The 12589-nt window shown below is 34.9% G+C and overlaps 1 protein-coding gene and 1 pseudogene across 3 annotated transcripts in view; one reads left to right on the forward strand and one right to left on the reverse strand.

Annotated features, from left to right (window-relative positions):
* The window catches only part of SUSD1 (sushi domain containing 1), a 113057-nt gene that overhangs the window by 37708 nt on the left and 62760 nt on the right, over positions 1 to 12589 (reverse strand). The gene's annotated exons all lie outside the window — the stretch shown is intronic.
* Positions 7571 to 8803, forward strand: LOC308504700 (large ribosomal subunit protein eL37-like; annotated as a pseudogene). The gene is made up of 2 exons: positions 7571 to 7588; positions 8481 to 8803. The product of its transcript is annotated as a large ribosomal subunit protein eL37-like (transcript).

The raw sequence follows: 12589 nt of genomic DNA on the forward strand, positions 1-12589 counted from the left end.
ACTCATTGATCAAGATAAATACAAAAATACAAAATAAAACGTTAGCAAATAGAAGTACATTAAAGAGCAGTACATTAAAAGAATAATACACCACGACCAAGGGAGATTTAATCCAGGAACACAGAGGTGATCGTTATTGGAAAAGCTATTAATAGATGAAAAGAGAAAAACCATATGGTTACTTTTATTATCATAGTGATTAATACATTAATTATATATTCCTGACTGAAAATCTTAGTAAAGTAGGATTTAACTTGACAGAAACTCCTTAATTTAAAAGAGCACTTATTAGAAACCACCATCCTTGTAAAACATACCCCATAAAACAATGAAGCAATTTCTTGTAAAGTTAAGAACAATATAAGAATGCATGGTCTCATAGCTATTATTTAGCATTAGTCAGAAAATTCTAGACAATGCCAAAAGAAGCAAAAAAAAAAAAAAAAGAGCTATAAATACCAGTAAGAAAGGGAACAAATGATGCAACTGCCAGTAAACCTAAGGGAATCAACAGAAAAACAAATATGAAACTGCTTGAAACTAGAAAAACAAGTACACATAATAGGAGTCTGGCAAAGTGCACCTCAACCCAAGGACACAGAAAAACTAATAATGTTCTATATATCTGCAAGAACAAGTATGGTAGGCCCCCCAAAGATGTCCACATCCTAGACCCCAGAATCTAGGACCATGAGACCTTACATGGCAGAAGGACTTTCAAATGTGATTTAATAGGAAAATTATTCCGGGTTATCCAGATGGGCCCAATGTGATGGCAAGGGTCCTTATAAGAGGGAGATAAGAAGGTTAGGGTTAGAGAGAGAGTTAAGGATGAAAGCAGATGTTAAGCTGATGAGCTTTAAAGATGGAGGACAGGGCCATGAGCCAAGGAATTTAGGCAGGCTCTAGAAACCGGAAAGGACAAAGAAACAGGTTCTGCCCTTGAGACCCCAGAATAAACACACCTTGCAGACACCTTGATTTTAACCCAGTGAAACTGATTTGGACTTCTGACCTCTAGAATTAGTAAATCTGTGTTGTTTTAAGCCACTAAATTTGCAGTAATTTGTCATACCAGAAATTGGAAACTAAAACAATAAATGAAAGCCAGCAGAAAAATTAAAAGATTCCTATTCACAAGAAAAGATACCACAAACAAACTTCAAATACCTAGAAATAAATGTAAGTAGAAATGTCCAAGACTTACATGAAGATTTAAAAACATTTTTTTTCCTAAAGGACACAAAACAATAAAGAGAGAAATGCCACATCCTTGAATGGTAAGACTAAAAAGTGAAAAAGATGTCAATTCTCCACCAATTAATCTATAAATGGAATATACTTCCAGTGGTGATTCCAATGGATCTTCTCGGAACATGATAAATTTACACATTCATTCAATGAATATTTAGAAACTTCTTACCATGTGTCAGGCATGTTTTAGGGCTGAGGATAAAGTGGTGGGCAAACAAAGTCCCTAACACCTAATGAAATTCATTTTAATGAGAAAGGCAAAAAGTAAACAAAAACAAATAAATAAAAATATAATCTTGTGTACTGGTAAAGACTATGAAGAAAAGCATCATACGAGGATCAAAAGGAAGCCCTCTGTGGAGGTGACAGGTGAGTAGGGACCAGAAGAATGTGAGTGAGCCACCAAGAGTGCAAGAAGAGGGGTCAGACATAGGACTCCAAGGTCAATGTCCCAGATGCAGGAATCAGCTTGGCACACTCAATCAACAGAAAGCAATTACTGCTAAATTCCTTTGGGAAAATTAATGAGAATGGCAAAGGAAAAAAATGAAATAGAAATATCGAAAGAGGACATAACCAGGTACTAATACCTATTATAAAGCTGTGTTTCTCAACCTTTTTTCATTATAGCTCCACAAGGATTTTTTAAATTAGTTTCATGTGTATAAAACACTGTAATAGTTAGCATTTATCATTTATACTCCTCACAAAGTGATAACCCCCCGCTCCCAGGAGTCTTTTTAAAAAGCATATCTGTGGTATTAAAATTTTATAGAGGATGAGAGGTTAGAGGGGAAATGTTTTAAAATTGTGTGTCTATGTACTATATGTTTATCTATGCTTCATATATAAAAAGAATAATAGTTTTTGCTCCTCAAGAACTAATTTTTGCCCTGTAGTGGGTGATTTTTGCTCCATGGGGGTGATATCACCCCCACTGAGAATGCTCGAGTAATTAAACAGTTTGTTACTAGTAAGTGGGACAGTGGAACAGAGTAGAACCCAGAAATCAAAAGATCGATGCATGGGAATTTATATAAGAGTGGAATTTCAGATCAGTGGGAAATAAATTGAGTTGGAAAATAGTTATCCATAGAGAAAAACTCCATAGAGAAAAATTAGATTCCCACCTTGACCTAACAGGCAAAAAGGATTCCAGCTGTATTAAATTTTTTAACTAAAAAAAAAATACTAGAAAAGAATATAGCTCTATCATCTTGACTCAGAAAGAAATAATAAGAGAACTAGAAAATATTTTTTAATTGGACTAAATAAAATCTTTCTTTATGGCAAAAGATATAATAACCCAAGTATGAAAGACAAACAACAAATTGAAAAAAATTGTAACATATTTGAAAAAGTAGATGGCCCTGATTTTTAAAAGGTACTTACTATGAAGAAAAATACCACCACCAACAGACAAAAATGGTCAATAAATAGAAAAAATGATTCATAGAACTGTAATAGGCCATTAAATAATCAAAGATATACAAATTAAAGTATATTTTTCACTTGTTAGGCTGTAAACATTAAAAAATTGTAATCCTCAGTGTTAGTGAAGGTGTTGGGAAAGAGGTGTGTGTGTAAATTGATACAGGCATACCTCGTTTTATTGCGCTTCACTTTATTGTGCTTCATACATATTGCATTTTTTTTAAGAATTGAAGGTAAGATCCTGCCCCAGCAAAATTATTACGAATCACTGAAGGCTCAGAAGATGATTAGAATTTTTTAGCAATAAAGTATATAATTAAGGTATGTACTTTGGGGTTTTAGACATACTGCTATTACACACTTAGACCACACTATAGCATAAACATGACTTTTAGAAGCCCTGGACAACCAAAAAATTCGTGTGACTCACTTTATTGCGATATTCAATTTATTGTGGTGGTCTGGAACCAAACCCACCATATCTCTGAGGTATGCCTGCATAATCTCTGTGGAGAAGAATATATGAGGCTCTTTATCTTAGCAATTCCATTCTTAAGACTCAATTCTACAGAAATATCCTCCCAAATATGCAAACATACAACATATTTCATCAAACCTAAGATATCATTCTTGTCTTATTAAGCAAAAAAAAATCCTACCAAGTAAACTGTGTGGTGATTATTTTCTTATCTTTTTTATACTGGTTGAAAGAGCTTTTTCGGACCTATAGAGACATTAAAATTTTATCATATATCATAAAACAAATATATAAGCAAAACTGATTGAGAAACTTCTAAAATTTCTTCATATTCAGTATATAAAACTTCTCAATCACTTTTCAATTAAGAGTTATCAATAGTTGTGTTTGCTAGCCAGAGTTTTGGTGGGGCAGTATTTCTTAAGTGTGCTCAATTTTCTCCAGAATTTTCTTAAAAGCCACTGACACCCATTGTAATGCTGACACTTGCTTTTTTATTGCTGTTCTATTTCCATGGTTTTCTACACATGTCGTAGTGTAACCTTTCTGGAAAAGTTTTAATAGGCAATTAAACTCAAAAGGTTAACAGTACCAATAATGTCCATAACTGAATAAAAGTAGCAACACTATGAATAGCTATGACCAATTTGATGCAAACATAGGTAATGACAATTATGTTCATGGCAGCCACCTGACTGTAAGATTTCATAGATATTAAAATGCAGAATAAAAGTGCATCTGAGAATCAACAAAACATAATATATACAAGTATATTAATAGTAGCATTGCTGTAATAACAAAAATTTGACAGGGGGGAAAAAACCCTAAAAATACTTCCATAGTGGAAAAGTTATTAAATTAATGTACCTTCACACTGTAGAATATTATGTTTCCTTTGAAGTGAATGAGATGACATTATATGAACTGGTATGGAAGTATGACCACAGAATATTGGAAAGCCAAAATTAAAAAATAAAAAAGCAAGATGAATGGTACGTATATAATGATTCTGTTGGGGGTTTTTTGTTTTTAACACACACACACACATACATGCACACATGCACATACATGCATACATTATGTTACAGTAGTGGTAGGTCTGCAATTCCTTCTGCTCACAGGAAATGTCTCACTGGTTAAATTCAGTTCCATCTTGGTCAAAGAGCAACTCTCACACTAGGTCCCCTTCTCTCCATTCAAGGGACTTAGAGTTTGCACCACAGGCAGGGTGAGCCCATGATGAGTTCCTTGGGGAGAAAAGGGTCCCGATAGAGGACAGCTGGTCCTGAGTCCCTTCCTACACTGCTATCTGATCCTTTGCTATGCGAAGCACATGCCCTGTCTCTCACACAAATATTCTTTTTCTGGTTCATTTTTAGTGGTCACTCTGCCTTCTCAGTCTCTCCCTTCCCCACCCGGAAGGCCAAATGAATCTAAAATCCTGAAGTTGCAAATCCAGACCTGCAAGAATGCCTCAGAGAAGAGAAAACTTAGCTCTTCATTCATCAAATTCTTTGAAACTTTGTTTCTACTTCATTAATGTGGGTGAGCAACTCTGGGCAAAATCAATCATTACTTCCTCTGTGCTCCCCAAGTACCTTTCAAATACGGCAATTACATGGTATATATTGTATTACTGTTGATCCTGGTCTATCACCCCATTGAACTGACAGCTCCTTGAGGAGAGAAACTGCTAGTGTCCAGGACAATGGCAGGCACAGCGTTCCTAGATGTTTAAATGTAAACATGTAATAAATGTAAATCAGCAACAAGGGAAAAACTAAGTAACTGAGAGCATGTTAACCCAACGGAATACAGGTGCTCTGAATAAGATATGGTTTCTGCCCTTAACATGTATTTCATCTAGGAGTTACACCCTGTATCAGTATAACAAAAATACAAGGGAGTATATAATAAATGTCATAAGGTAAATTATGTAATATCTAACATTTGATAGATACTTATTGTGTCAGGTAGTGACTGTGCTGGCTCTCCATAACTCATTTAGTCTCACAACAAACCCATGATGTAGGTATTGTTATTCTTATTTTTTCCCAAAGGCACAGAGAAAGTATGCAACAGATCTGAGATTTGAATTTAGATACCATGACTCCAGGATAACTGTGCCAAACTCTTACCTATACTTCTTCCTGAAATAGAGTATAGTAATTCAGAAAGAAGGAAACTTGCTTTCAGCTAGGGAGATAGTGGAAGAAGGGAACAAAGGAAATATAGAAACTAAAGGAAAGGGAAGGGATTCCAGGTAGGAGAAATAGCATGAGCAAAGATATGGAGGTGGAAATGTTAGCACTTAAGAATTTATTATAGAGTTCCAATTTGTTCAAGGATAACAATGGTCCCTTAAATCCACATCTCTCCGCACAATCTCCAAAATATTATTCGACTCTACAAGAAGAGCAAATAAAACCAATGCTGTCATCATATCTGAAAGGCAGAGAATACGACAAACTTTAAATTACTTTCTAATAGAAAAATAAATATCAAATTCCAGCAAAGCTATCTCTCATATCTCCCAAAACTCATTGTATATAGTTAGAAGGTTCAAGAAGAGCCATGTGAAAGAGAAGAGGGAAACAAAGAGCCCTAGAGTGAGCTAGATTCACTCCCAGAAAAAGAAATTCCTCTTGAAGTGGGTGAAAGTACTGAAAGAGAACTAATATATACGAGTACTGCTGGGCTTGCCTGGTGGCTCAGGCAGTTGGAGCTTCATGCTCCTAACACTGAAGGCTGCCGGTTTGATTCCCACATGGGCCAGTGGGCTTTCAACCACAAGGCTGCGGGTTAAACTCCTCGAGTGCACCAAGGGATGGTGGGCTCCGCTCCCTGCAACTAAGATTGAACATGGCACCTTGAACTCACCTGCCTCTGAGCTCCCGGATGGCTCAGTTGGTTGGAGTGTGTCCTCTCAACCACAAGGTTGCCAGTTCGATTCCTCGACTCCCACAAGGGATGGTGGGCTGTGCCCCCCGCAACTAGCAATGGCAACTGGACCTGGAGCTGAGCTGTGGCCTCCACAACTAAGACTGAAAGGACAACAACTTGAAGCTGAAAGGTACCCTCCACAACTAAGATTGAAAGGACAACAACTTGACTTGGAAAAAAGTCCTGGAAGTACACACTGTTCCCCAATAAAGTCCTGTTCCCCTTCCCCAATAAAATCTTTAAAAAAAAAAAAAGTACTGACGACAAACAAAGGATGATACAAGCAAGTCACTGCTTCAGGGAAAGAAGAGGATTAAAAGGAAGGAATTGGTGTTCTTGGGAGACTAAGTGGTGATGGGGTAAAACGAAGAAAGGGGGATATGAAGATCCTACAAGGCAAAAGAGAACCCCAAAACAGAAGAACACGCAATTCATCCCCACCTTCACCAAAAAACAACAAAAATATCCTTTAAAGAAACTGCACTTTATTCTATGACAGAAGAGGGAACTCTTAATCTAGAAATCTTATTAACCCTCCTAAACTACCAATTCTGTCTATGGAATTAATAGACACTTTTTTAAAAAAAGAAAAGAAAGAGAAAATTTTAATAAAAACATTTCAGATTGGGAAAAACTCCATGATTTTTAAAAAGCCCATAAACTACAAAAAAAAAACAAACGTAACCCACTAAACTGAAATAAATATCCTCACATAAGCACTGCGGGTATGAAGAAAAGATCTTGAGTCAGAAATTCAAAAACTCAGAACAGAAATGGACAAAAAGCAGGGAGGAAAAGAAACAAAAGTGTCTGAATTCAGGACAGAAACTAAAGGAGAAGACAAATCCATATCAGAAATAAAATGAGACTATCATTATGCCCATAGAAGGACAGGCTAGAAAGAAAACTTAATAAAGGAATGAAGAAATACAGAAAAACAGCCAAAAAGAATTAAAATTAGTGTAAAAAGTAAAAAGAATTAAAAAATAAAATGGTTGAAATGGAACAACATATGTATAATTAAAGTCTCTAGAGAGGAATTGAAACAGAATTAACATTGAAAACTATAATCCAAGATAACTTCACAAAAATTAAAAATATAAATACTGAAAGGGCTCCCCAGATACCTGAGAAAAATCATCCAGAACAATCAACCCTGAGATTTATCCAAGTAAAACTATTAGACTTTAAAGATAAAGAAAAATATCCTCAGTGCCTCCACCCAAAGAAATAAACAAAGAAGATCCAACAGCAAAAGAATTTGGCTACATCACATTTATCAAAAGCTACATAAAAAGCAAGGCAACTAAAGGACTGAATTTTAATGAAACTCAAATCAAGAAAGTGTGAACCAAGATTTTTATATCCAGCCAAGTGATCTTTCAAGTATCAAGATCACAGAGAAGTTTTAAACATGAAAGATCTCAGGGTGCACTGTACTCTTGAGGAATCTACTAGAAGATGAGCTTCATCCAAGAGGTAATTAGGGAAACTTCAGCAAAAAAATTTATGGTGACCATCTGATATATTAAACTGTAGATCTAAGACAAAAATAAAGGTGGGGCAAGGTGGGAGAATAAAATATAAATGGTATATGTTCTGATAAAGTAAAACCACTGACAAATTATAAGGAGAAGAAATAGAGAAAAACAAAAGCAGAATAGACTAATTTGAATGTCACATAGTCAAAAGGAAGGTAAAGTAGGACATTAAAAACTGACAAAATACATGGTGAAAAGTTATATAAGAAAGCAGGAAACAAAGGTACAAAGGCAACCATTAGAAAAACGTAGCTATAAACCTTCCTAAAAATAAATATATATAAATATACAAGTATGTAAAACATCACAGAAAACATATCACACAGAGAAAAAAAAATACAGAAAATACAACGTAATACATATAGTGTAATAACATAAAATAATAGGACAGAGTCCAAATATAGCAGTCTTATCAATAACTGTAAATAGATTTAACTTACCTATTAAAAAAGATTTTTCAATTTGTCTCACAATGCAAGATCCAACTATATGCTGCGTGTTAGAAGGACACCTAAAATAAAGTGATTCAGAACAGCTAAAGACAAAGCGATGGACAATAGTAGAGCAGACAAATAAAAACTATAAGAAAGTAGGTGTTGTAATCCTGACATAGGTAGAATTCAAGTCAAAAAAGCATTAAATATGGCTAAGAGGATACTTTTTAGTGCAAAAAGCCACTATTCACAATGCAGATAAAATGCAACCACCACTATAAAGGAAAAATAAAAGGCACAAGAAAGGAGATAATAAATATGCAAGCAGAAATTAATGATGCAGAGCCATATAAAATAATATTGAATGTCAACTGTAATTGTAATTTAAAAATTTAGCTCTTTGGTCTCGGCTGCAGAAGCGTGACAACCAAGGGAACATCATCATTTGGAAAGTGGCACCACAAAAAACACACACGTTATGCTGCTGCTGTGGCTCTAAGGCCTACCACCTTCAGAAGTCTACCTGTAGCAAATGTGACTACTCCTGCCAAGCAGAAGAAAAATATAAATGGAGTTCTAAGGCTAAAAGACAAACTACCACCAGAATCAGTCAAACGAGGCACCTGAAAATTGTATACCACAGATTCAGGCATGGATTCCGTGAAGGAACAGCACCTAAACCCAACAGGGCAGCTGTTGCAGGATCTAGCTCCTCTTAAGGATTTCAACGATCAGTCATGCAATAAATTTTCTGGTTTTAAAATGAAAAAAATTAAAACGAGGGGGGAAAAGGTGAAGGGGAATAAGTGGTCCAAATGTCCAGGTATGAAATAAGTCATGGGGATGTAATGAATAGTGTACAGAATATAGTCAATAATATTGTGATAGCATGGTATGGTGTCAGATGGTTGCTGGACTTCTCATGGTGATCACTTCTTTAGGAGTACAAATGTTGAATAACTATGGTATACTTGAAACTAATATAACACTGTATTTAGCTATATTTTAATAAAAATAATGATGTAGAGCAAGGGTCAGCTAATTTTTTTCTACAGAGGGTCATATAGTAAACATCTGAGGATTTCTGGGCCAGCCAGTGCTATCACAACTACTCACCTTGGCCTTTGTAGCACAAAAGCAGCCACAGATAATATGTAAATTAATGGCTTGGATGTGTTCCATGAAACTTTATTATAAAAATGGGCAACAGGCCAGATTTAGCCCACAGGACATAGTTTGCTAATTCCTGATATAGAGGAGGAAAAAAATAGATCTCATTAATAAAACAAAATCTTGGCTTTTTGAAAATACTAATAAAGCAAACAAAGAGCTAGCTGACTTAATCTAGAAAAAAGGAAGAAAATACAAATAAAGGGAGAAATAATCATTGGAACAAACAAATTCAAAATTTAAATGAAACCACTTTGCAGACCACACTATACACATAATTTCAAAAACAGATAAATGGGTAATTCCTAAAACAGTTTACCCAAATTGACCCCATTAGACACAAAAAGCTTAAACAGACCAATTTCCAAGAAAAAAAAAATTGAGAAAGTTATCAAGGAACTACCATAGAAAATCCCTAAGCCCAGACTGTTTCACAGGGGAAATCTACCAAATTGTGTGAGGCCAGATAGTCCAAATACTACATGAACTGTAATAATGAAGGACAGCTTCCAAATTCTTTTTATGAAGCAAAGAAAACACTAACACCTAAACCTCATAAAAGTAGGACAAAGAAAGAGAGAAAACTACAAACGAATATCATTTATGAACATTAGTTCAAAAATACTAAAGAAAATATTAGGGAACAGAATCCAACAACATATAATAGGACAGCATGACCAAGTGGGGTTTATTTCAGGAAGAGAGAGGGATGGGCAGACAGTGCGCAAGAAGAAGAGAACAAGAGACAGAGAGAAATCTGAAATGATATCAAATCAAAAAGTGACAAGGAAATAAAACAGAAAAAACAAATTTTGAAGTTAGTTTTCCTTTGCATTGTATTAATGGATCGTTTACACTAAGAAGTAAGTGATCTTTCCTCTGATTCCAGCCTAGAAAATAACAGCAATCTTGGAACCTCTTTTTCTGTACACATGATTAGAATATGGCAGCTCTGAAAAGAATGAGATGAACCTATTGCTTCCAGGCCATTTATCACCCAGTTAGTGAAGGGCTTCAATTCTAAATAACTTATTCATCTTTATTTACCCCATGGGTATGGTCCTACCTAGCTGGATCGACAATGTCTTATCTTATTTTTAAAAAGAATAACCACTTACTCTCCTTGTGTTTGGTATATTACAAATGACTGGATATTCCATGCAAAATATACAGCCAATTTCTGGTTTGACCAACTGCAAATATAAGTTTCTCAGGCTATTGGTTTATGAGAGAAGCAGGCTAAATTCAGACATAACTCTTCAACCACAGAATACTGTTATAATATTTATCATTCTGTGGGAAAATACCAGAAAAAAATGTTATTGATGGTCTTTATTATCTTTTCTTCGGACTTCGCTTCTGTGAACAGGAAGCAGTTATACGGAAGTATTATACGGTCACCAGAGATCTCAAATTACGCATGCTGTTAGAAAACCTGCAATATACACCACCTTAACAGTTATGGTTTTCTACCAGGGAATAGAGGAGTGTTCTGTCTCCCCTTCTTTTGAATTTTTTTTTAACTTACCAACACTATTTTAGATGTAACTAAATGCATGCAATCCTCTGCTAAAGAGAAGAAGAAAACAAGCATTCTCTTATTCATAAATGACATGGTTTTAAAACCTCCAATTAGGAACAGTCCAAATAGACAGTTGGCTTTGCAAAGTAAATATTATCAAGGAAAAAATGGCTACAAATCAACTATTTTGAAAGCAAAGTTACTATTTTTATAACTGCTCTATAAATAGCAGTATCATTATTATCCTTTCGTTGTCCTTGATGTACATTCTGTAAACAGTTTATCTTAGAGGAATAAGAATATATAACTGTTCAAAGTTGGGAGTTTTACTGTTATTTTGTTTCTTAAAATAAATTTGGTATCTGGTTACAACTACTCTGAGATTTTCAGGCTAAAAGTACGTGATCATATTATATGAAGAGAAATGTGGGGGGTTCAATCACTCATTCATCTATGCAAAGCAGATTCAAACAATGCCCTTAGGTCAGTTCCCTAGGCTCAGCCTCCTGGCAGAGGAGAACAGCCTTTAATTCAGACACAGGTCCTTGTTATTCAACTGGCAACACAGAACAACCGCTTCCTGGGTACCGATGAAAGACAACAGTCTCAAAGTCAGCGACACCGAACATTTATCGAATCTGAGTTGAGAGAAACAATAGTAAGGAAACACTGCTTGAAAGACATGGATTCCAGTCATTCCTTTAAATAATCTAAAATGACCCAATCCTAGCCCTGAATCAAGCCCGATCAGCAGAATACAACATTTTTCCTATTCCCAGGCATCTTTCCTTGTCCACTCCACACTGAACTGAGCTTTTATATAATATAATGAACCATGTTATGGGGCAATCTAAGTAACAGCCTCATAAAATCCTCCTAAAACATTGTTCATATATTGCACTATTTATGAAACCCCATGGAATCAGAAATTTCTATCTGATCTTAGTGTTGAAAAATTTGTACTTCTCCCCAAAAACATTGCTTTGTTGTAAACACATGGACAATGTAATGGCCCCCTTTCTGACTGGATGGGTCGAAAACATAAACCTCAATTTGTGAGTCACTAATGAACAAGTAAATAGGTTACAAGTATACGAATTATTCTTAACCTTATTCCTGTATCTTTTTTTTTTAATGTTCCTGACTTTGCTTTCATTTTTATTTACCTTACATATCTAACTCATTTTCTCTTATTTTATACACCCATGCAGGTTACCTGAAGTAGTTTCTAGAAAAAAAAAAGATGGTATACAAATAAGTATTATTTTGTGTTTCTTTAATCTATATTTAATATTAATGTGATAAGTCACAAAGGAAAAGATCAATAGATTTGACTGCATAGAAATCTAGAAAACTTTTATATGTCAAAAATACCATAAACAAAATTAAAAGAAACTATAAAACAGGAGAAATGTTTGACACAAATAATAATAATTATACTCTTACTGTATGAAATATCTTGTATATGTCAATAAAAACCACAAAATTGACTAGATAAATGAAATAATGACATTAAATAAATCAGTCAAGGAATTTACATGTTGAAATACCTAAATTTGAAGGAACTTAAATTCCTAACACAGACTCCTAGAACTAGAAGAAGCCTAACATTACAGAGGTCAACTACCTTGCTCCAGTGTGTTAAAGGTTGCTTTTTACCTGTCTTCCCATTTCCATAAAGCAAAGGACAATTTTGGCCTCTCTTCACCACTCCCTCCTCACTAATCCTCAAGGAAGGAGCAATAAATATGTAATTGGACTAGTAAGAGACTTTGTTCCTTATGTCACATTTCCGAGTGAGTGGAGTTCACGT

The sequence above is a fragment of the Rhinolophus hipposideros genome, assembly GCF_964194185.1.
Source record: "Rhinolophus hipposideros genome assembly, chromosome: 11".
Lineage (NCBI taxonomy): Eukaryota > Metazoa > Chordata > Mammalia > Chiroptera > Rhinolophidae > Rhinolophus > Rhinolophus hipposideros.